Raw genomic sequence first — 26,232 nt, 5'->3', positions numbered from 1 at the left:
CCGGGTTGGGATGAGGGGAGAAGGACAGGACAAAAGACATGCTGTGGAAGAGAAACAGAGATTAATAATAACTTTAATATCTTGGCCTATATTCTCCTTCTCCATGTCCCCATAGACCCCCATGTTAAATGTCCAGGTTTACAGCAGTAATAAACATGTTTACAGCCTGATACAAAAACTGTTTTGGATTCTATGATTCAATTCTACCTTCATATCAGTTTTGACAGTGTGTACATTCTTTTTTATAATTATTTAGATTTTGCAAAGGTTTAAAGTGAGGGGCACGGCCACTTTGAATGACAGGTGTGCTGCCAGAGGCAACTGTAGCTGCTAAGCTTCATCTCAGGATCAGTGAACAGGACCTCTCAACTGTGACATTTAGACCATTCTTAATGCAGTTTATCTGACAAATGATGCAGGTTGCTGTTAGGTAAAGACTGTCTATTAGTATTTTATTGATATGTCATGCAGCACTAATTGAAGATAAAAATCCTACACACCTTTCCACATAGATCAAATAGAAGACTGAGGATGGAGGCAGAAAGTCTTCATGACATTATGAAAATTAACTGAGAATGAAGACTTTCCACACACACTGATACCAGACAGGGAAAATCTCTCTTGCATATCTCTAGCATTTTCTTGACTTATTTTTATATTTATTTAAACTTATTTCTTAAATTTTAGCACTTTCTACATTCTTTTGCATTTTTATTTATATTGTTTAAATTCAGATTTACATTTATGTTTACACCGTTCCACCTCAGGTTTGAGAGCATTTCAATCCTTTGCATGACGTGAACATGTGATATTGACAATAAAGAGACTTTGACTTGAATGAGAAGCTGCGACACAGTTCAGAAATACAGGAAGCTTTGTGTAGTGCTGCCCTCTGCTGTATTTAACACTGAACTACAGCTCACTAGTCATCTGACTTCATGTAATTCATCAGGTTGTATTTTCTGGATCAGAGAGATCAGTAAATTTTAGGTATTCAATAAGCACTGCAGCCAAATAGTTTCACGGTCAATGTGTGAGTTTAGGAGCTTCCAGCAGGTGTTCCTCCTGAGCTGATTTGTTGTTTTAGAAACACCTGTGAGCTGATAAGAGCCAAACACCTCCAGCAGGTAAGACAGGTCCTAACAAGCCAGCTGAATTGTTGGAATAAGATGTAAGCCAATATGCCCTACTGGTAGAGGATCTGAGCACATATGTACATACATATATACATACAACCCCCAGGGGGTGAAAAAAACCCTCCCTCTCACCACTTAAGAGTATTTCTTGATGTCAGCCACTTCTTCTATCTGTCGATGCATGCAGGGACTTGTTCATCCATGATACTGTAGTTCCTGTAGTTGGGAGCTCTTCCTTTTTTCCTTCACCATATGTCTTCAGACAGCTGAGGCATTCTTGGAGCATTTTGGGGAGCCATCTTCCTCATGTATTCACAGATCCTGGATTCTGCCTGACTAAGACTGAAAAGTTGAAGAAGAGTTTTTATCCACAAGCCATCCGTCTGAGCCCTAAAATGCATTATTATGTAAAATGTAAATTATTCTATTCTGTATAGTGTGAAGTACTTATTTTCCTTTGTATTATTTATTTTACTTATTATTGGATGCAGGTGCAAAATACATTTCACTGTGCATTGTACTGCGCATACAGTGTATCACAAAAGTGAGTACACCCCTCACATTTCTGCAGATATTGAAGTATATCTTTTCGTGGGACAACACTGACAAAATGACACTTTGACACAATGAAAAGTAGTCTGTGTGCAGCTTATGTAACAGTGTAAATTTAGTCTTCCCTCAAAATAACTCAATATACAGCCATTAATGTCTAAACTGGTCACTAAAAGTTCCAACATGGCAAAGAACTCTCTGAGGATCTTAAAAGACGAATTGTTGCTCTACATGAAGACTGTTATATAAGCTGCACACAGACTACACACACAGTCAACAGCACTGTGCAAAAACAAAACATCACACATAATGATAGAATGACTGCAATCAAAATTTGAACCAATATTGCGCCCATTGGTCCCAATTTATCCTGCAACCAAGCATTAGCTGACCATCCAGCTCCTTCTGACGGACCAAATGCATCTCTAATATGTCTCAATGCATCAATGACACTAGTGATATTATCTGAACTATCTGGTATTAATGTATAACATGCTTCTCCTGTTAAATTCAAAGTCATGCATAGGCCACCTTGTTTGGCCAGAATATAATCAAGAGCCATATCATGCTTCAACAGTGTCAGTCGGTGACTTCTTTGAGTATTTGACAAAAGTTGAAATCCTTTAATGGTCTCATTTGCGAAACCCTGTAAAGTATATGTAATGTTATCAATGTGATCTGCTAAAAACACAACACCATACCATGGAAAAATTCCTATACCCCATTTTTCTCCCAAATTTATTCTCCAATGATAAGATTCCAAGTTATGAAATTGAGCAAGTTCTCTTTTTCTTCTATTTCTCCAAATTTCATTGGATTGGTTCTTATTGGGTGCTTCACCCCTCTGCATAGTAAAAACCTCATATGGCAATTTCAAAGTTGCCATATAACAGCATCCTGTCCACCCATATGGCAGAAATAAATATGCTTTATCACCACAAACCCACCAGATATCTTTAAAGTTTCCTATAGTTACATTACCTGGCAACAGTTGATGTTTCACACTCACAGTTTTACTCTGTTTTTGAAATGGTATCTTAAAAGTCACTTGAAACATCTCCGTTACATTCTTAGGCTTATGCTCACCAAAATCCATCATATATTTGTTACAGTCCGAAATGCCCATAAACATCCCAGGTCCTCGGTGAGTATTATTAGAACAAAAACAATCTTCAGCTCTCTCTGGTCTTACCACCATTGCCTCTGGAATTGCTGTTATTGCATTTTCATGTTGATCAAGTAAATTTACATATGGCAGCTCCTTCAACCAAGAACAGTTTAATCTAGGTCTAAACAGATGCACTGACAATGCCATGACTATATCTTCTGCTGATTGTTGTTGATATACTAACCACGATAACACATAAGATTGACACATAGGGAGCAATGGTTCTGGTACAGTCTCTAAAATTGAAGGCCATGTTCCTGGTGTTGGAACTTTGACCACACATGGACAATTCAATCTTCTAACAGATTTTACAGAATGTGTTAACTGTTGAAACCATAAGTTCCTACTAGCCCACGGGTCTTTTATTTGCAATACAGAGGAATCAAACCCATATGCTTTCCACTGAGCATCTCTCTTCTGAACTGTATGATAACTGTCGACCATCTCTTCTGGTAACCAATCATCATTAAACAACTCCTCATCCATTTTTGTAATAGTTTCTAGAGTAGTCACAAATGGTTCTAAAACTTTCTTTTCCGTCATATGTTCTCTCATTATTGGAGTCTCTTTGTGATTATTCTCATTGAGCTCTACCGACATCTGAGTTATATTTACTTCACTTTTGGGTTTCAAAGTTGTAACCTTTAGTATCTGAGTCACCTTTACCATGCTTTCAGTAGGCGTTGTTGTCTCTATTTTATTGGTGGAATTAGTCATTAAAGTCATTCTCCCAACTGGGCTTTAATTACAGTCTTCAGGGGATTTGGTGTTGTCTGAATCATCTTAGGCATCACTACTGTTAAATGTGACTCACTTAAACCACTAGATGTGTTCAGTGTCAAAGGAACGGGTTTCTCTAAGATTGATTCTACCCTAGTTGTCATAACGCTTCGGTCTAACTTTCTTCCGACTCGATTTCGGTCTCTTTTGTCTTGCCGGGTTTCTGAAGCTTCTCGTGGTGGAATCACCACTTCTTGTAGCTGTAGACTCTGCAGTTTTTGGGACATGTTGAAGGTCGATTTCTCCAAACCTTCTGTCTTGTCCACTAACTGCTGAGTCATTCCTGGCATCATCAAAAGTGTGCCCAGGATCAGCATCATTGTCCCCAGCATGGGCAATTTCTTCTTCTGAATCTTGATCCTGGAGATCTCTAAGTATCTCCTCTGCATGATCTTCTTCATTCTCATCTGGCTCTCTTGAGGCCTCTTCATGTTGGCCTCCTGCAGGTGGAGCTTCTTCACTCGGTGCCTTGACACAATGTGACAGGTGGTACCACGTTGGGGACCCTTTCACCTGTACTGCAGTTCCAGTACTGCGAACAACTTCAAATGGTCCCTCACGGCGTTCGTTATACCACTTTCTCCTAAACACCTTCACGAACACCTTGTCTCCAGGTTGGATTGTATTCTTCTTTTGCTCATTCAGCTTCTCCTGCACCTCTTCTTTCCTTTGCCTGTCAGAAACGTACGTAGATATTCTTTTATGCAGATTAGCCATATATGACACGTATGCTTTCATTTCATCTTCCAGAAGGGCTAAACTTGGGCCCTTTCCACTTGTACGGAAACAAGGCGCTGGCATCTGTCTTCCTGTAGCCAGCTCATGAGGTGTCAAATGTAAATCACGCAACTCACTTGAGCGACATGCCATTAATGCTAACGGCAATGCTGCAACCCAGTTTAGGCCTGTGTGCTGACAAATTTTAACGACACGGTTTTTTAGTACACCATTCATTCTTTCACAAATTCCTTGACTTTGCGGGTGATAAACCGCACCAAAACGCTGTTTTATCCCCAGTTTTTTCAAAATCAGTTTCACTGTCTTATCAACAAACTCCTTCCCGTTATCTGAAGCGATACGATCTGGAAAACTCCATCTGCTAATCACTTCTTTACACAGAAAATTGGCAACCGATTGAGCATCTTTTCGCTTTGTTGGGCAGGCCTCAGGCCATCTTGAAAATCTATCAACCACTACGAGCATGTATCTCTTACCTTCAACTGGTTTTATCATGTCAACAAAGTCTACAACTAGTTCACGCATTGGACCCCTCGGAGTCGGAATGTGACCAGGAAGAACCGTCACCCCCCTTTCGAACGTTGTTTTTCAGACAGATGACACATCTGCCTATGACATAGTCAATCTATTCAAGCAAACATGGTGCCCAAAAACCATACTCTTTAATGATCTTTCTCTTGACTTCTCCTCTCGCCACATGAGCTAACCCATGCGCTTCTTGGATCATCAGACCTAAAAGGTCTGGGGGAGCTACTATGAGTCCCTCATGGTTTCTCCAAAGTCCCATAGAATCTTGGGTGACACCTCGATCAAGCCATAGCTGTTTATCAAGGTCAGGAACAGCTTCTTGCATTAAAATCACATCCCTAAGCGTGATTTTGTCTTCTAAATCTACTTCATGAGTGACCAGAAAAACTTCACCCACTTTATTAGCGCCAGTCACCGCTTTTGCAGCTTCATCAGCTGCTTTGTTACCTTGCGTGACCCTTGACATATCCGCTTTATGTGCTGCACACTTAGCTATCGCTATTTCTTTAGGCTTCATCATGGCCTGCAACAATTTAATTATTTGTTCATGGTGACGTATTGGTGAACCATCTGTCTTTCTAAAACCTCTGCTTTTCCATACTGCTCCAAACAAGTGACACACATTATGTGCATAAGCAGAGTCAGTATAAATTGTCACTCGCTTACCTTCTGCAAGCAAACATGCTTCCGTCAGTGCCACAAGTTCAGCAAGTTGTGCTGATGCTGGCTGAGGTATGACTTCAGCCTTTTCAACAACAAAATCTAATCCTTGTGCTTTTACCACTGCGTAGCCAGCACTCAACTTATCACCCACACGATAACAGGACCCATCGGTCCAAAGCTCCAGATCTGTTTCACGCAATGGGAGGGCTTGTAGATCTGACCTTAGCCTAGAATATTTCTCAGCTTCTCGCACGCAATCATGTGGTTCACCGTCTTCTAATGTTGGCAAGCTCTCAGCTGGATTCGTTGTGACGCACCTCATCAAAGTGACGTCTTCTTGCTCCAGCAGCCTGTGATATTCTCGAAGTCTGGGCATAGTCAATGTGTACTTACCATAGTTCAACAAATTTCGAAGGCTATGGTGAGTAAGTATTGTCACTGGATAACCCATCGTGATCGCTGATGCTTTCTCATACATTAGTGAGACTCCCACTAAGGCTCTGTAGCATGGTGGTAGTCCTTGCTCCACTTCTGAATAAGCAGTCGAGTAATAAGAAATCGGCTGAGGATTTGTTCCTGTGCCAGTTGGTTGGCATAGGACTGCACACGCATATTTGCCTCCTGTAGAGGTGGACACATAGAGCAAGAAATTCTTGGAGTAATCTGGAAGCGCCAAAGCTGGAGCTTCTTGCAATCTTTGTTTAATTGTTTCAAAGGCTACAAAGCCATCTGATGTCCAAGAGAGCATAGAGTGAAGCTGAGAGCTTCCAGTGTCCTTTATCATAGCTCTCAATGGTCCTGTCAAACTAGCATAATCCTCAATCCACGCTGAAGAATAGCCAGCAATCCCAAGAAATGTCATCATCTCTCGGACGGTTCTGGGCTTTGGAGCCTTTCGGATTGCTTCCAACTGACTGTGAGAAATACTTCTATGTCCTCTGGTTATTACCTGTCCCAGGTAGACCACTTTCTCCTGGCAGTACTGCAGCTTTTTCTGAGAAACCTTATGTCCTTTCTCTGCCAATATCTGTAACAACTTCATTGAATCCTTGTGACACGTTTCTGCGTCAGGTGAACAGAGCATAATGTCGTCCACATACTGAATGACAGTGCTCTTTAGCACCTGACCAATTCCTTCCAGGTCGTCTTTCAACACTTTATTGAAGATATGAGGGCTGTGCTTAAATCCTTGTGGTAACCGTCTGTAAACAAAATGTTGTCCTCTGAATGTAAATCCAAACAAACTTTGACTTTCAGTACTAAGTGGGACACTGAAAAATGCTCCACACAAGTCCAAGACTGTAAAATGCGTTGCTTCTGGTGGGACTTGAGTCAACAAAGTATGCGGATCTGGAACTTCAGCTGGAAAATCAGCAACCACTTCATTCACTGCTCTCAAATCGTGTACCAAACGATAAGAGTTATCCGGTTTCTTCACTGGTAACAGAGGTGTATTGCTTTGTGGATTCTGTGTTATCTCCAAAACACCTGCTTTCAAAAGTCCCTCAATTTGTGGTTCAATCCCTCGGATTGCCTCTTCTTTCAATGGATATTGACTTTTCCAGGGGAGTTTGACTCTAGGTCTAAGTTCCACTTTTACTGGCTGCGCTGATTTCACATATCCGATGTCAGTACTATGTTGGGACCATAAGCATTCTGGAATTTGTCGTAGCATCTCCTCTTTCAGGAAATGTGAGTCGACTTCAACACTGCAAATAGATTCATAAGTCATTTGTACAGCCTGTGGCTGTCCTTTTCCTTGAGTAAAAATCATGATTTTGATAAATCGACGATCCTCACTCATCCAGATGGCATGGTTTTCTTTAAGTGGAGCAAAACTAGCTCCTTCTGCTTTTTCCATCATTTCTCCAAGGTCCTTCTGCTCGTATTCTTCAGACACCAGCAAAGTTACATGTGGCACACTTTTCTCAACGTTGAATTCTTTCTGCAAAAATTCACTTTTTTCTATCTTCATAGCTGCTCCTTGTGGTCCCAAAATTATGCAATTTGAAGAAAGTTGAACTTGTTCTGGTTGACGACCCAACCATTCTTCTGGATCTGCTTTTGTAGCATCTTTGAAGTACTTAAGTGTACAATGCAATGGGTATTCAGGAAGTCTTGCTTTTGGTATATTTGCCACAATAAAATTTTTCCCATAGTCTGACTGGTTCCAGGAAATCGGTGGCAAGATTTCCGATCCAAAATACTAACGAGGCTTCAGTCTCTGTTGTCATTGATAATTGATGAGACACATCTTCTGGCACATCCACCAGACACCGTCTGGTGTACATTTAATTGTGCAATTTAATTTACACAAAGCATCTCTGCCCAAAAGTGCCACAGGTGTATGTTCTGATACCAGTATGGGCAATGTAGTCTTCAGGTTTTTATAGCAGAGCTCGATTGGCTTAGTAAGAGGAACCAGCTGCTTTACTCCCTCAAATCCGATTGTCCTCACATATTGTCCAGACATAGGAAGATGTGTAGCATCTTCAGGTCGCACACAGGTGAAAGCTGCTCCGCTATCTGCCATCATCTCCAATTGGCGATTATTCACTTCCACCTTTACTGTTGGATCTTTTTCTGGTCCTGATGCTACCAGCTGACACCTCCCACTCGGATTCTCTGGGCATCCCTAAAATCCTAGTTCCGGCCCCCTGAAAGGGTTAACCGGTCCCCTGGATCCTCTTGGTTGGCCTCTGAATCCTCCTCTGAAATTTCCTCTGAAGTTTCCTCCTGAACTGTTGCAGTCTCGAGCCAAATGGCCAAATTGTCCGCAATTGTAGCATCTTTCTGAAGACCGTTGTAAATTTGAGTTAAAACTACCTCCTCTTCCTCTTCCCAGTGTTCCACGTCCTCTGATTCTCCAGGACTGCACTGAATTGAACACTGGTTGGGGGTAGGGTGCAACCGGAACCACCGATGAAAGCTGAAATGGTTGAGGCTCAGCCTGATTGGGCTGCACTTGTATTGCTGGTTGGTTTACTGGAGGCTGACTTTGCATGACAACAGCTTGCTTCTTTTCCTTCCTCTTACTCTCTCCCAGCTGTATCTGATTGAGCTTCCTGAGTGTCTCTTGATCTTGTTCTTTTTGGTCACGTTCTTTTTTGCGATATAATTCCACTTGGTGAGCAATGTGATCCGTGTATATTCCTTTCTCCATGCTTCCAAGGCCAACTACTTCTGCCAATTTGCTTCTTACTGGCAAAGGTAGTCCCTTCTGTATCTTGGCTCTCAAAATTGATTGTTCCATTTGGTTCAAATCAGGATCATTTCCAGTAACATTCCTCCAAACTTGAAGAGCTCTCGATACATATGCTCTCGGGTTTTCTTCCTGTCCCAATGGTTCAATAAAGATGTTATCTGGGTGCACATTCGTAGGAAATGTGTCTCTCAGAGCTCTCCACATCCGTCCTCTATTTGCAGCGAAGAGGTCTGCATCATTTGCTGCAGTCGTCACATATTCATTGAGTCCTGCTTTCTGCAGAATCTCCTCCATTGCTGGTATCCCAAGGAGACTTGCCAAAAGTCTCTTCACATCTCCCATAGCTGGTTGTGTTCCTACCATTATCTCTTCCAGCTTTGAGATCCACGGATGAGCACCATCTTGAAGGGTAGGGAGCTTCTCAAGTATGTCCGACATGTCCGTATTCTGCCAGGGCTTATACTCCAATGCCTGTCCCCTTATGATTACTGGACACATCTTTTCAGGCGTTTTTCTCTTCCTTAGACGTAATGTCATTGCTGATCTCTGAGATTCTTCCTTCTGAAGCTCTTTCTTCTGAGCCCTCAGTTCCTTTAATTGATTTGTCAAAGCGGTTTGAGTAGTTGAAATAGTAGCTTTATCCAGGAATGACAAGCACTCATCGATACTTCTTTCAATGTCTCTTAGTGTTCTTTGTCTGTCCTCTTCAATTCTTGTGCTGGATGCGGATGGAAGGAACCTTCTGGAAGAAGAATCTTTACTTTCCCATTCTTCATCACTGTCTCCATTCAAACTCTCCTCAGAAGTGTCGTCTTCTGAGTCTTCTTTCTTCTTCATCTTTCCTCCTTTCTTTTCTGCTTTCATTATATGCGTCTAATTTGAGGATCATATCCACCCACAGTTCTTTCCAAGTCGTTTCCATCATCACCTTGTTCTCCTTCCATCCTTCTGTTCCTAGTCTTCAAGGTTGCTGTCTTCTTTTTACTTTTAGAACTTGGAGTCAATTTTATAGTGGTCTCAGCTTGTCCCACTTCAATTACTCGATCATTGTCATCCTTAATGTGATAATTGCCATCTTGATTGAGTACTGGTAATTGTGGGTAGACGTCTTCAAACTCCACTTTCTGTTCGTATGGAGGTGGGTTTTGTACTGGAGTCAAGTGTGAAAATGGCAGATTAATTTTTTCCATCAATGTCTCCGTTTGTTTCGTATTTTTCTCAATTTCTTTCAAGCTTTTTTCTCTCTCTTCTCTTGTAGCTTGTACCAGCTTCTGTCCTTCGATGTCAAACAGCTGTAAAATTCCAAGCTCCACTTGTCTCTTCTCTTTTTCGTTGTCCTGTTTTTCCCTTCTTTTGATTTAGTTTGTAGGTGGACACAAGCACCTGCATAGTTTTGATCACTTCTGGGTTGAGAGTTCCTGCCTTTGGCCAGGGCTTTTCCAAATCTGGCCAACGCTCATTCCATTTATTCGACACTTTTACGATAAGTGGTTTAATCAAAGGATTACTTTGCTGAACCACTTCAATTGGTGTGATTGTTTGCTTAGTTTTAATGTCTTTCTTAGACATTTTAGCAATTATATTTATTCCCTTATTTAGATTTAAAATCAAAAATTTTCTTGAATCTTTGGCTTACTCCCCCTTTTTTTTTTTTTTTTTTTATTAATAATCTATTTATTTATTTATTCAGTTATGCGATTAATATCATCAACCTTATTTAATGCTAATAATTGTAGCACAATTAGTAAAGATAAGTTTGCCAACACCAGAAGAAACAGCAAGCCTGCTGTTGCGAAAAATTTCACTTGACACGCGGTCTTTTGTGAAACAAATTCGTCAAAATGCTGTATAAATTTGTCAAACCAGTAAACAAATATTATATGAAACACAAAATACTCAAACACAATACAAGATAAATCAAATTCAAGACCTATGGACTTTTAATAACTAATTCAAACTGTGTTCACTAATATACGGTCAATCTGTGCCAAGTCTGTGCAAAGAATGAAAGCAAATATATTGTATAAAACACCAAACCAAAGTATGTGCCTATATAGTATATAAATGAAGGCAAAATAAGTGTGTTTAAAGAACTTTAGAAAGTGGTGTTTTATCAAAGGAGTTTGATTGACAAGAAAAAACAAACACTGGCCTTTTGCTGAAGTCAGCTTGCAGGGCTATTCAGTCCAGGCACATCTGGATTCACTCAGCTCAGCTCACCCCCCCTTGGTCTCTCTCTCTCTCACTCAAGCAAAAAAGGAGGAGAAGGGGCAAAGGTTAGTTTGACATTTAACACAGTTCTGCACATCAGATTCTTTCTCCATATAACACTCCATATGACAATAAGGTTTATTTCTTTAATAAGAAAAGTTTATTTCACACTCAAAACACCTCTCACAGCAGTCTGTATGTTTTTGGGGCTCATAGATGGGGCTTTATAACAATCAATTAAAGGACTTCTCTTTCTTTTCCCGCTCTCTCTTTTTTTTTTTTTAAATGCATATATATATATATATTTTAATGACAGATAATAAAACTAACAAAAGTCCCCAGGGAAAAAATGGCTATCAAATGTCTCTCTTGTGAAGGCTCATGGATTTTGTCCTTCACAAGGGCTCATGACTTTTAACAATAAGGGCAGCTCATGTATTGTATTCTTTTTATATTCTAAGTAATAACAACATTCAGAAACCTTTATTTCCAATCACCGTCCAGCAGCAATTATCAAAAAGATTCAACAAAAAACATTTCAACACACACATTCTACGTCAGTCACAAATGCAGGAGACACACACACATACCCACACACACACATACATACAGCTCCTGCTCACTGAACAAAGAAAAGGGGGGGGGGGCCCTACATACACACAAGATTGGGGTGCTGTCTCACACTCTTACCTAAACATCCCTTCCTTCACGTAAACATATGCCAACACACCCAGTTCACACACAAAGCATAAATTCACTAGCACTGACACACACCACACAGAAATTACTGCTCTCCATATGCGCACACATTTCTCCAACTTATCCAACATACACACACATCTGTGCATAGTGTACTGCAGTTACACATACGCACACACAGACATAAAGGACAAACAACATCCCAATTCACATAAACATTTAGACTGACACAAAAGAGCAAGGGAAGTCAGGTGGGGCCTCAACCTCACAAAAAGAAAGAAACCAATTCCACAGACACGTCTCGCTCAACATGAAACAGAAATACACAGACTAGTCGACTTTTTCTTCTCTGCCACTGCCGCTTCTTCTCATCTAGTTCTAGGATACAAATTTATGCTACCTCTTAACCAAGTGCAAATTCAAATAGAAGGTTATATCATACACAACTCGTCAGCAGTGATGAAAACCTTTTCCATAGAACGTTTTGCACTTCCAGTTTTCCTCCCAAACAAAAAAACTGACCTAATTAACCAATTCTAATGTTTAATCAGGATTTAGGCCTGCCTAAAGCAGCTCCATTATAGAAGGCTTAACCCAATTAAGCGGCTATTTCTCTTAACACTTGCATACCTATCATGTATGCTCTTTACCTTTATTTATCACTTCTCTTATTCTCTATAATCTCTTCCCTGGCCAGGTTACACACTTCTGGATCCACTACTTAATCAAGCTTCAGTTTTCAAGGCTTAGCAAAATAAAACACATGACTGAGACAATCAGAAAATGGGCCCACTAATTGTCAAGCATAGTATTAATTAATGCTGTTTTACCATTACTGATAAGCTGTGCACTTCTCTTTTCACTATATTCATCCCTTCTCTTAAAATTTAGAACGAGGTCACCCCAAAAAACACAAACACTATAAACCCCACACACAGGGCTTTTTCAGTGTGACATTAACAGCTCTGATAGCCGCTCAAACGGGAAACAGCTGGCTCAAAATAAAGGGAGCACACACTCACCCTCTTTACTGGCCTCTGAGCAGAAAGCTGGACCGTCGAGTCGTCAGGCTGCAGTCATCACAAGCTGTCTCAATCCGTGACGCCAAAATTTAAGGTGTATTCAGTGATGTGTTCTTGGGAAAAAATCCTCGCTGACAAATGTCTTAATGCATATATACAAAAGTTTATTGCAAAGAAACAGACAGTGTCAAAACAGGCGCTTTCCTTTGCGACCTGGGAGAGGGTAAGTCTCTAATCGCCCTAACTCTCAGAGCATAAGAAAAGACAAAGGTTATATAGTGTAGTGTTGGCAACCCCCACATCCTAACTTCCATATATGGTTATAAAAACAAACTTCAGCCTCCTAACCTACAGCTAAACATATGGTCATTCCTTATATGGCAAGCCAGAGAGCTACAAGGACATTCTATGCATTCCTTCTGGCTTGAGGCCAGACCTTAAAGCTCAGGTTACCCTTCTGCACAATCAATAAAGGCTAAAAGAAAGGGACCATATATGCATACACATAGAAAGTTTAACAGAACAATACAGACACTACATAAAGTATTTTCTGAATAACCAGGTATAGCTTATTTCCTGCATGTATGTGAGGTCATTCCTTTTTTAGAGAGAGCAACAAAAGGTTACACTCTCTCATACCATTCACTCCTAAAGCAGCCCTGACTCAAGGCCATAATCCTAAAGAAGAAAACCTATACATAGATGCAGTTTAACACACAATTTAACACACAGATCGATCAGACACTACAGCTGTGGGTGACCTTCATCATGGTTATTGTTGGCCTGTGAGATACCCGGGTACTTGTACCTGTCCTGTATATCTGCTATTCTGCCTTCTGGTAGCTCCATTCATTCAGTCTGAATTATCTTCCCTCTTTTTGCAACCATTCAGCCAGACTTATCAAGTCTGAATCACATCTCGATGTCTTCACTGTAGATCCTGGTGAGGTGGATCAGTGAGTCCACGTTTCCCTCATTCCTGGCCTACAGTTCTGGTGTTGTCAAGCTCTTCATTCCAGGGACTTCTTGTTGGATCTCTGCCTTTGTGATGTTCACTGGCTCTTGCTCTGGGAGCTTGCTGTGCTCTTAGGTCCACGACTCATTTAGTTGTGGGACATTTCTCCAAGATGATCTTCTTGTATTGCTCTGGGTCGGTCTGCCCTTGTTCCATTATTCCCTCTTCAGCCTAGTGGCAAAAGCTGTGAGTCTTTGTTTGGCAGTTTTGGGAGGCTTTGGTATGGACATGTATTTCTTTTTCATCCAAGACCTGTTCTCTTAATGCCCTTCTGAACCTCAGTTAACTAACTAACATACCTCTGGGCCAAAGTTATGGCCTCAGTCTCCTGTTCTTAACTGGCAAAAGTGGTACCCAGTGTGGTCTTCTGCTGCTTTAAGGTTTGACATTTTGTGGTGCTCTTCTGCATACAACAGTTGTACTAAATGGCCATTTGAGCTGCTGTTGCCTTCCTAACACAAAATAGGAGCTCATTGTGGACTACAGGAGACTGCAGGGTGGAGGGCACACCCCTATTTACATCGGTGGGACAGAGCTGCTTCAGGTTCCTGGGGATCAACATCAGTGAGGATCTGAGCTGGTCACATCATGTGGAAGTGATCACAAAAGCAGTGAGACAGCGACTCTTCTTTCTGCAACGGCTCCAGAAGACTCATTAGTTTCATTAATTTCTACCGATGTACCATTGAGTCTCGATTGTACATCAAGACTTGATGGTACATCGACAGTATTCTGTCTGGCTGCATCACCACCTTGTATGCTAGATGTAGCGCTCTGGATCTCAAAGCTCTAAAGAGGGTGGTCAGATCAGCTCAGCATATTACCAGGTCTAAACTGCCAGCCATCCAGGACCTCTACAGACAGCGCTGTAGGAGGAAGGCCCAGCGGATCCTCTCTGAACCTAGCCACCCCAGCCATTCACTCTTCACGCTCATGCTGTCAGGCAGGCGGTACAGTAGCATTGAGACCTGCACCTGCAGATTCAGGGAAAGTTTCAGGCTACTGAATTGCAGAATGCAGGACATTTGTACACAATAGTTTATACATACATGTCATTTTATCATTGTACACATTGCCCATGTACACCATCACCTTGCACTACAGCTGCTACAGCAGCGCACGCGTGTGTGTGTACTTAGTACTCTGTATTTTGCTTCTATATTTATTCTATCTGTATGTCGTTTTTACAGTCTTTTTATATAGATTACATAATTTTATATAGTTTACTTTATATTCGTGTGCAAAATTGTTTTTGGTCTTATATGTGAAAAATTGAGGGGCCTGGGTCTGAGAATATCATTGCTGGTAGTGATGTGTCATTGTTACTTGTACATGACAATAATAAGCTAAACTGAAAGAATCTGGGCAGTCACCTTTGAGCTCTGGCATCAAAAAGGGATTTTTCTCACAGAGAACTTCTGCTCACTGGATATTTTCTCTTTTTTCAGACCATTTTCTGTAAACCCTACAGATGGTTGTGTGAGAAAATCCCAGCAACCATCCCAATTTGTGAAATAATCAGACCAGCCTGTCTGGAACCAGTAACCATGCCATGTTTAGAGGCACTTAAATCACCTTTCTTCCCCATTCTGATGCTCACATGGAACTTCAGCAGTTTGTCTTGACCATGTCTACATGTCTGTATGTATTTTGTGTGTTTGGCAGATGCATTAACGGAGAGCTGAACAAGTGTACATAACAAAGCAGCTGATGAATGTACTTAGGACTGGATCAGGCGACCCTAAATCATCCTTCGGGGTCACCTGATCCACGGCATGTCATTAGCATATGTCTACTCTTTTTTGCAGTTTGTTGTTCACTATTTTATTGAATGAAGTTAGGCAACTGCAGAGAAACTTATGATGTCATATTGGACTATTCACTAGGTTTACAAATATTTATTTGACTCATGCTGTCTAACTGCTCTCAGTGTCACTTTAACACAGATCCTGTTTTTCCTGCTACAGACTGATGTGTGCGCAGTGAAAACATCGTGCAGATGTACCTTTTCACTGCTGCCAATACAGTTTACAAAACTTTTCATTTTGATAAAGTTTATACTTATGGTTGGCTCACATGACTCTCTTGTAACTGTGCTTTGCAATATATACTAAACCAGACAGTACAATTCCCCCCAAAATGAACTAACTCAAACATTTAAGAAATGCTTAGATTGTATACCTACCAGATACTTTTTTTTTTAATTATTGATTCAAATTTATCTAATAACGCAAACAGAAGTTACCCTTGTGTTGGTCATTTACAATTAGCAGAGACACAAACCCCTTAAAAAATGTCCCAGCTTGCTCTGAAATGTGAGTCTTCCCTGAGGAATGCACCATATCCGTCAAACAGGAGTCAACACGTCACTGAATGTTTAGGTTTCACTTTATGTGGCTCGTCACAGGGAGACCTACCCTGTGTGACCTTGAATCACCTGCTTCTTGTGACGGCGACACGTTTCTAAAGTGTGATGAAACTCTGGTGGAGCTCTGATGATCTGAGTGTTTATTTTCTTTGTGGATCACGTCAGCTGTGTCCTATTGCAACACCAACACTAAAATATGCACCAGACATCACAACACACTCATCTCTAAAAATAAACTCCTCAGATCTTTTCACAGAGCAGCCAAAACACAAATAAAAGCACTCTGTTACCAGGTAAAATCCTGCACTGGGGAAAAGTTTACAACTTTAATCAGCTAAATCGTCTTTAATCAGCTAAATCGTCTTTAATCAGCGGTGGAAGAAACACTCAGATATTTTAGGAAGTACAAGTTAAACTGCAAAAATATTTCATTACAGGTTAAAGTCCTGTATTCAAAATCAGCATGAAAGAGAAGCTTCACAATGAACTCCATAACAAACAAATGGATCACAAAGATCCACCAGTTCATATTAAATCTCATGAGATCCTGAATCTACCGTGGGTCCAGGTCCAGCTTTGTCTGTCATATCCAATAAAGATATTAATCAGCTGATTCTAGACTGTGATGACGAGAGATCCTCACTGGGCATTTATGCTGTTTATGTCAGATCACAGGTGCTGTGTACAGATTTCTATCTGTGATTCATGAGTATGGCCAATGGCAGGAAAAGGATCACAACACAACTGGTTTCTTATTCAGTCTATTTACAGTCAGTGTGCCTGCTGCTGACTAGGTCTGAGTTTGCTCTTGCTGTGAGAACATCAACTGATCACAGATCACTTTCAATCATCAGCTGCTTGGTGTCAGAGGATAGTGTATCTGGTTTTTTTTGAGGGCTTCAACTTCAGGGTTCAGGGTTAAAGTCCATCATGACCCTTAATTTAGACATTTTTCTTGTAACATCACAGTTCCTAACCGTTACCTCCTCTGTGTTGCTGCTGGTGGGATCTACACGTCTAATAGTTTGGTTTTTTTTAATCATGCTGACTTGAGTCCAGAGGAGTGTGCACCGCTAACACTCTAATCTGAGGAAACTGTGACATCAGCAGGTGATGTTGGCCAGGACTAATTAACACTCTTTTTAGTTCCTGATGTGACTTCAGTATCATGTATACGATGCTGCAGCTTTAGTCTCATATGTGTGAGTTTCATTGAGATGTACTGCTGTGGCTGTCACTCATGTCAGCTAACAGCTCACAGTCTAACTTTAATATAAATCCTGCTGCTTCAGATTCATGTGACTGCAGTGGAAACACCACTGTGCTTTGAGCATCACAAATTCAAAGTGTGGACTGCAGGAAGTCAAGACTGTTCTGAACAGATCAGTTTGCTGATGTTGTGATCTCTCACTGGCACCACTAGATGTCACCAAAGTCTCATTTTCCTTTATTGTTTTTTGCCCTCACCCTCCAGCTGGATGCTAGATGTCTTCATCCCTCCCTGAAAAGATAGTTTAACAGGTTTGATCCTGGCCTTCCTCTCACTCTTCTTGTTATTCTAGTGAGTCATATGAGGTGTGGTTAATGAAGCATCTAGTTATGTAAACTTTCAGCCACACCTCATAGTTCAGTCTCTCGTGTGTTAACAGTCGCTCAGAAATACAATTCTTTAGTTGCTTGTGCAGTGAAGTCCACAAACAACGGTGCTGACGTTTAATCAGCTGCTTATGTGATGATGGTGTATTTCTAAATTGTGATGAGGCATAATGATGGAATACTGACAATCTGTCAGCAATCCTAAAATATCCACCAAATGTACAATATGTTCTAAAAAAGTCCTCAGATATTCAATTGAAGCAGCCACAACACAACTAAAACCACTCTGGTGCCTGGTGCAGTCCTGCACAGAGGAAATATCCTCAAGTTTTATCAGCAAACTTTCCTTTTTGATCAAGCATATAGTTAGGGCTAGATCAGGTGTCCCTGAACCATCCCTTTAGGCCTAGGCTGCTGTGGCGTTCCCATGATCACTGAGTATTTCTTCTTCATTCATCAATTTTCACTCTCTGTGTTTAGACCCCACTCTGCATTTAATCATTAGTTATTCATCTCTGGCTCTCCTCCACAGTGTCTTTTGTACTGCCCCTCCCTGAGCCTGGTTCTGCTGGAGGGTTCTTCTTGTTAAAAGGGAGTTTTTCCTTCCCACTGTCACCAAGTGCTGCTCATAGGGGGTCGTTTTGACTGTAATTTCTCTGTAATTTTGTTGGGTATTTACCTTCAAATATAAAGCATCTTGAGGTGACTGTTGTGTTGGCGCTATGTAAATAAAATTGAATTGAATTTTATGGTTAAGTAACAAGATTAAAGAGCTGTATCTAATCTGGGAAACTGAGAAAAATCTTGTGTCTTCTTCATTAAACTCTAAACATAGTAAAACTAATTGACACTTCGTTTATGTGTTTTAAATACAAAACAGTTATTACACTAATTTATGTTAATGTTAATGATCTTGGAGACAATGGTTTACTCTGAACTGTGAAAGTAACATCCAGTCAGCAACATTTCTGTGAATAGCAAGTTTGGCTAAATAGAGAGGTCAAAGGTCAGACTGGTTAAGGCGTGGAGAGAATGACCTCCCATAACCATGTTACAGTTGTGCTGAGCAGAAAAGCAGCTCAGACTCACAACGTGCCTGACCTGGATCATCTCCACAGCATCACTTATGGTCATCATTTACAAACAGTGTGTCCTTCAGGAGCCGGGCCCTGACACACTGGGTTGGGTATTAGTGTAAGGGATCTGTTTCTCTCAACAACCCTGACCCTGCTGTTCTGTCTAACTGCAGACCTATATCGAAATGTCCAGGTTTTTGAAAAAGTTGTCTTTAACCAACTTCAGACATTTTAAAATTTGCGTGGTATTTGGGAAGAGTTTGTCAGGTTTTAGATCACAGAACCGAGGCTGCTCTTTTGAGATTTTTAATGATTTGCTTTTGACTGCTGATTCTGGTAGCCCTGCAGTTTTAGTGCTTCTAGACCTGTCTGCTGCCGCTGACACTGTGGACCACAAGATCCTTCTATCTCGTTTAGAACATGAAATTAGAATCAAAGGCACGGTTCTGCCATGGTGTAAATCAGTGGTCCCCAACCTTTTTTGAGCCGCGGACCGGTTTAGTGTTAGAAAATATTTCCACGGACCGGCTTTTAAGGTGTGGCGAATAAATACGTCAAAATAAATGATACGACCATAACCAAGTGTGATATTTTCTACGTATAATAATAAAAAACGGGAATCCACTTTGTATTCGTATGCAACTCTATCAGCAGCGTTCTCGTAACATCCCGCCTCAACATGAATAACAGGCTCTCTGCCCACAGCGCTCCCTGGTCAGCTGTTAGAGCCATGGTAAAACATGCCTTCAAAATAAGATACACCGCAAAAACAAATACAGTAGAAATCACCTCAGTCGGATTCAAATGGCCCAGTTTGGGGTCTATTATCGAATTTCGCTGCAATGGCTTCTGCTTCATCTATGAATTTGCTTCTGCAAATTTTATAATCTGAAATTTTACTCGTAAGTGCAAGTTTGTAGCTTACACTTGCCACGATTGTCCCCGGTGAAATGAACTGATATAAACACTAAAACAATTTCCAGGCGTTGTTAGTGTGTGTGTAGTTGTGCATGAACGAGCCGATGCATGGAAGTGGGCGGACAGGAGCTGAGGAGGGTTTTAGCGCTAAACTCATCCAGTTTATGCGATCACATTTAACTGGAAATTTATTACAATGGGACCAGATTTTTCATCCGAGGTAGGTGAATATCCGACGGATTTATGTGATGATTTTATTGGAATTAATGTTAGTAAAAATCAGGACCTGCAGATTCCATCCAACTAGAGCGAAAACCCGATTTGTGCGACTTCGACTTAGGTGATTTTTACTGTATAAAGCGCATGAAAAATACAACTCACCATGATACTGAATCAGTGTAAGCCCCCTGAGCTTGTTTCTCTGATACTCATTTTTGCTGGCTTCTGGTTTGACTGGGTTCGGCCGATTTCACATGGAGCGTGGCTGCAGAGCCGCTGTGTCAAGCGCTGGAGAGTCAGTTTGATGGCTGGGTCTACCTCACTGCTACCCGGTGTTGATAAATTAAAATGGTAAATGGACTAGTTCTTACATAGCGCTTTTCTACTTTGTTGAGCACTCAAAAATTTAAAGAAGCGTTATGTAGGTCAACCAACCGATTTCGTTAGACAGGCCTGAAGCTTCTGGGTTTAATTTTAGCGGTGACGTATCATGTGAGCAGAAACGTCTTGACACGTCAAGAGGAAGTCATGGAGGGAAGTAACGGAGCGAATCCGCCCATTTTTCAAAATAAAATATAGTTTAGGCGCAGATAATAAGTAAAACGGAAATAATTTAAGTTATTTATTCTTTATGTGCGGCCCGGTACCAAATGTCCCACGGCCCGGTACCGGTCCACGGCCCGGGGGTTGGGGACCTCTGGTGTAAATCATATCCTAATTCTTTTTTTTTATTGTATATATTGCCTCTTGGGTCTGTTTTTTTTAAATGATGACATCGAGGTTTATATACCCATCAAATGAAACAGGGGAGATCCATGGGAGCCTCTGCTGAATGGTCTAAGTTGCATCAAGTCCTGGATGGGATCCATTTCCTCAATCTTAATGAAAACAAGACTGGGATTGTATGCTTTGGTAAAATTAACCTCTCGAGCAACTCTTCTGGTACTCCAAGCCACTTGTCTGGTTTTTAACATGTTAGTATAAAAAAATATATGGGCGTGATTTTGGGTAGTTTTTTAAAAATGGATCAAACAACAACAAGTGCTGTCACCAAAGTTAATTTGTATCAACTCAGAGTTACTGCAAATTCCTTGTACTTTGGTACAGAATAATTATCTGGGCTCTCCTTGCAGTCCAGAATGCAGCACCTCGTCTTTTAACTGGTATTAAAAAGTATGAGCACAACACTCCAGGCCTGTCATCCTTTCATTGGTTGCCTGTCCATTTTACAATTGACTTTAAGATTTTATTACTTACTTTTACGGTTTTAAATGGACTGGCACCTTTGTATATGTCTTAGCCACTTCACATTCATACACAAGTAAGAGCTCTGAGGTCATATAACCAGTTGTTCTTATGAAAGCTTGAAACTAGATTAACACAGACAGGTGTTACAGCAGCAGTAGCATCAAATCTATGGAATAATCCACCTCTCTCCGCAGATGGTTGGCACATTTAAATCTTTATTAAAAACACATTTATTCTCCTTGGGATTTTGGCTCCAGTGCGACTTTTAGATCATGCATTTTGAACATTTGTTTAAGAACAGTGAGCTGCCTGCAGCACAGAAAGTGAAGAACAATGCAACGGTGATACAGAATAATGTCTGTGTCTTTGCACTGCAGATCCAGGTTCTCATGTGTTTGCTGTCACGATCGCTTTACAATGTTAAAGAGCTCAGTGTGTGTAAAACACTGATGTGAACAAGTTTCTCTGTATTCATATAAATTGTATTTGTTGTCTTAGATCTGATTTCCTTATGGTTACCCCATCCTACATCATCAGACCCAGCTGTCTGATGGTTTCATGAATCAAATTAACCGAAGCTGGTTCCAGACAGCAACGCTAACTGTTCAATAAAGGTCAAACATTTGATGCATCCGCTCTCACAGAATGGTGACACTTAACAAAGGTGAGCACAACAGAACAAATGGCACACCTGCTACTGTGGGAAGTTCTCATTAATAATATATTATTTACCAGGTCACACTCTGAGCTACACTGCAGGAAAACAACTACCATCATAAAAGTTTGCTGTAAATGGCCGTGAACAGTGGTGTTGCACTTTCAGGGCTTCCTGGTAATTTTCCACAACTGCAGATGAGATAATCATGGGGTCATAAGCTTACAAGTAGAGCTGCAGAAAACAACCACAGCTTACACAAAAGGCATGGCTGCTGCAACGACAACCACTGCTGAATCAAACAACTACAACTGCCCCCCAGACCATAGCTGTAGAAACAAACAACTGCTGCATTAACAACTACAAGTGCGCCTGCAGATACAACCACAACTGACACTAAAACTACAGCTACAAAAAACAACCACACTGCTGCAACAATTGCAGTTGCAGAAACAACCACAGCTTACACAAAGAGCATGGCAGCTGCAACGACAACCACTGCTGAATCAACACGTACATCTGGCCCTACAACTACAGCTGCAGCAACAACCACAACTGACTCTCTGACTACAGCTGCAGAAACAACCCAGTTTCCCAGCAAGCACGGCTGCAGCAACAACAACCACTGTTGAATCAATGACTACAATGCTACTACGGCTGCAGCTGCAGAAGCGACAACTGCTGCATCAACCACAACTGACTCTATGACTACAGCTGCCCAACAAGCACGGCCGCAGAAACAACCACAGCTTCCCAACAAGCAAGGCTCCAGCAATGGTAACTACAGCTGAATCAACAACTACAAGTGCCCCTACAATACAGTTGCAGATACAACCACGATTCCCCAACAAGCAACGGCTGCAGAAACGACCACGCTGCAGAAACAACCACAGCTTTCCCAACAACACAACAGCTGCTGCAATGATAACCACAGCTGATTCAACAACTAAAAATACCCCCTACAACTATAACTGCATCAACAACCACAAGTTACGCTGAAACTACAGCTGAAGAAACAACCACAGCGCCAAATTACTTCAGGTGCAGAAACAACCCCCCAGTTCCCCAACAAGCATGGCTGCAGCAACAGCAACCACTGCTGAATCAACGAGTATGCTGCCCCTACAACCTACAGCTGCCTCAACAACCACAAGTGATCTGAAACTACAGCTGCTGAAATAACCACAGCTTCCCTGATAACACGGCTGAATCAACACTATGAATGCCTCTACGACCACTGCTGGAGAACGACAACTGCTGCATTAACAACTACAAGTGCATCTGCAGCTGCAAAACACCACAGTTCCACAACAAGTACGGCTGCAGCAATGACAGCCACTGCTGAATCAACAATTCCATCTGGCCCTACAACTACAACTGCAGCAACAAACCACAACTGACTCTCTGACTACAGCTGCAGAAACAACCAAACTGCCAAATTAACTACAGCTGCAGAAACAACCACAGTTTCCCCAGCAAGCATGGCTGGCAGCAATGACAACCACTGTTGAATCAATAACTATGACTGCCCCTACGACCACAGCTGCAGAAACAAACAACTGCTGGCATCAACAGCTACAACTGCCCCTACAACTACAGCTGCAACAACAACCACAACTGATTCTTATGACTACGGCTGCCGCAACAAGCACGGCTGCAGAGACAACCACAAACTGTCCCTACAACAACCACAACTGCACCAACAACAACCACAGCTGCAGAAATAACAACCACAGCTGCAGAAAAAACAACCACAGCTGCAGGAAAAACAACCACAGCTGCGGAAACAGAAAAACACAACTTCCCCAACCACAGCTAGTATGAGTACAGCTGTAAAATAACAGCCAAAGCCTCCCCAACAAACACAGCAGTGGCAACCAATACTATCACAATGACAACCACAGTTGTCACATGAATACCACAGGTACCCCAACTACAACTACAACTTCCCCAACCATAACTACAATTTCCGTGAAAACAACCGCAGCTGCAGCAACAACCACACCTGCCCCAACAACAACCACTGCTATATCAACAATACATACAGCTATCCAGCAACAACCACACTGCTTCTTCCACAACCACAGGTGTCCAACAACAACCACATCTGCCACTACGACAACCACAGATAACCCAATGAGAACCACTGTTGCCCGAAGGACAACTACCAGCTTCCCCATCCACAACCACAATTGCCACTACAACAACCACAGCTCCCCCAATGACAACCACACATGCTCCTACAGTCACCACTGCTATATCAACAACACGTAAAGCTATCCCAATGACAACCACAACTGCTTCTTCAACAACCACAGGTGCCCCAACAAAAACCACATTTTCTGCCATACCAGCCACAGTTACCTCTGCAACTACAGCTGAAACAACGACAATGACAGGTATGACAACCACAAGAGCTTCTACGACAACTGAAGCCACCCAAATACTTACAGTTGTTACAACAACAACTACAGCATCCCCAACAACCACAGCTGCCCCAACAACAATCACTGCTTCATCAACAGCTACAGCTGCAGCAGCGACAACCACAGCAGCAGCAACAACCATCATTGCCCCTACAAGAACCACAGCTGCAGCAACAACAACCACAAGTGTGACAATCACAGCTGTTCCTACATCAACTACAGCTGCAAAAATGACTACGACAGCTAAAATAGAGATCACCACACCTGCACCAACAACCACAGCTGCAGTAATGACAACCACACCTGCCCCCAAAACAACCACATCTGTACCAACATCTACATCTGTATCTACAGCTGCAGCAAAAACTACAGCTCCCCGGACAACAACCACAGCTGCTCCAATCAGTTCTTCTTCCATCCTTAACAGAATCAGTTTCCTGTCAGCAGTTGTGGCCCTGATGTCACATGAACTTAATTTAAAATAATAAACCTTTTTTCTTTTTAATTTCACATCATGTAAATGAAGTAATAAATGGTGAATGATGTGAGGATTTGAAAGATTTAAATAAGCATATTTTATTTTTTATTCATTGTGTTTATTAGTGTGTGGGTGAGAGATGTTAGAAATTTTCTCTACTGGAGATAATGTTTGTGACCTTCCTCTCCCCAGCCACCTCCTCCAGCTCATCTGGGGTAGCACTGAGTCCCAGGCTAGAGATAAAATATCTCCAGCATGTCCTTAGTCAGCCTCAGGGCCTCCTCCCAATAGGACATGCCCAGAACACTTCACCCAAAAGGTGCCCAAGAGGCATCCTAATCAGATGCTTGAACAATCTCAACTGACTTCTTTCAGTGTGGGGGAGGAGTAGCAGCTCTACTCTGAGCCCTTCCCAAATGGCTGCACTCCTCACTGCATCTCTAAGGGAGAGGCCAGCCACCCTTCAGAGGAAGCTCATTTCTGCCAACTGTGCCCGTGATCTTGTTCTTTCTGTCACTATCTAAAGCTCGTGACCATAGGTGAGAGTAGGGGCATAGACTGACCGCTAAATCAACAGCTTAGCGTTCACTGTCAGCTCCCTCTTCACCACGACAGACTGGTAGAACATACACATTAGATACCGGCCTAATCTGTCTGTTAATCTACTGCTCCCTTCTCCTGTCACTCATGAACAAGACCCTGAGATACTTAAACTCCTCCACCCTGGGCAGGAAATTAGTCAGATGAACCAAGCTCTCGCTGCAGTTGCACAGGGACTGAATAGCCCAGGCCAGACACCCCATACTCCTGTAGCACCCCCCTCATGATACCTTGGGGGAATTGGTCAAATGCTTTCTCCAGGTCCACAAAACACATGTAGACTAGACAGGCAAACTCCCACATTTTGCACACGTCAGGTTCGGTGAAAATTTAAGTATTTTAATGTTTCAGGCATGACCCTTTCAAAATAACTCTACAGCGCCACCTTTAGTTCAATTCCCACTGCTGTGTTTCACATACATGTATGAAATTTGGTACACATATGTAATATGTCCAGACGAATAAAAAAGACCACAGGGTCCAATGCCCTAAACCCAATAGGAAGAAACCCGCCATTTTGAATTAAATGTGTGATTTGAGCAATTTCCTGCCCTCATATTTTCTCTTATAACTCAGAGGATTTGGATGTTATCAACATCATATTTGGTTTGTCTAATCTACACACCAGGGAGAATCTAAATTTCAAAAATGGTGAGTTTTCACTAGAGGGCGTGGCCATGACATCACAGTGAATTTGGATCATTCGCCAAGAAATTTTGATTGCCTCTCATTCAAACCTAAATTATCCAATCTGGATCAAATGTCTTCGGTGGGATGAGGGTCCGACCCTGAACCCATACATATAATATTTACTGACAGTCGCCGCGCCACCTAGTAGGCAAAGGAAATGTCATGTTTTACACCTTGAGGTCCAGGTTGAGCAGAACCATCTCAAATTTACCCTGGAAAGCCTTAAGGAGTTGGCCTTACA

The 26,232-nt window shown here is 41.7% G+C and overlaps 1 long non-coding RNA gene across 1 annotated transcript; it reads right to left on the bottom strand.

Annotated features, from left to right (window-relative positions):
- LOC115788556 (uncharacterized) lies at positions 1–12,948 on the bottom strand. The gene is made up of 3 exons (XR_004020601.1): positions 12,703–12,948; positions 1,269–1,478; positions 1–41 (listed from the first exon to the last, which is right to left on the bottom strand). It is a non-coding gene; the product is annotated as an uncharacterized LOC115788556 (long non-coding RNA).
- Positions 12,949–26,232: the final 13,284 nt, after the last annotated feature.

The sequence above is a fragment of the Archocentrus centrarchus genome, chromosome 11 (assembly GCF_007364275.1).
Source record: "Archocentrus centrarchus isolate MPI-CPG fArcCen1 chromosome 11, fArcCen1, whole genome shotgun sequence".
In the NCBI taxonomy this organism is placed as follows: domain Eukaryota; kingdom Metazoa; phylum Chordata; class Actinopteri; order Cichliformes; family Cichlidae; genus Archocentrus; species Archocentrus centrarchus.
The sequence above is the reverse complement of the archived record's forward strand: the minus strand, read 5'-3'. Positions and strand labels throughout refer to the sequence as shown.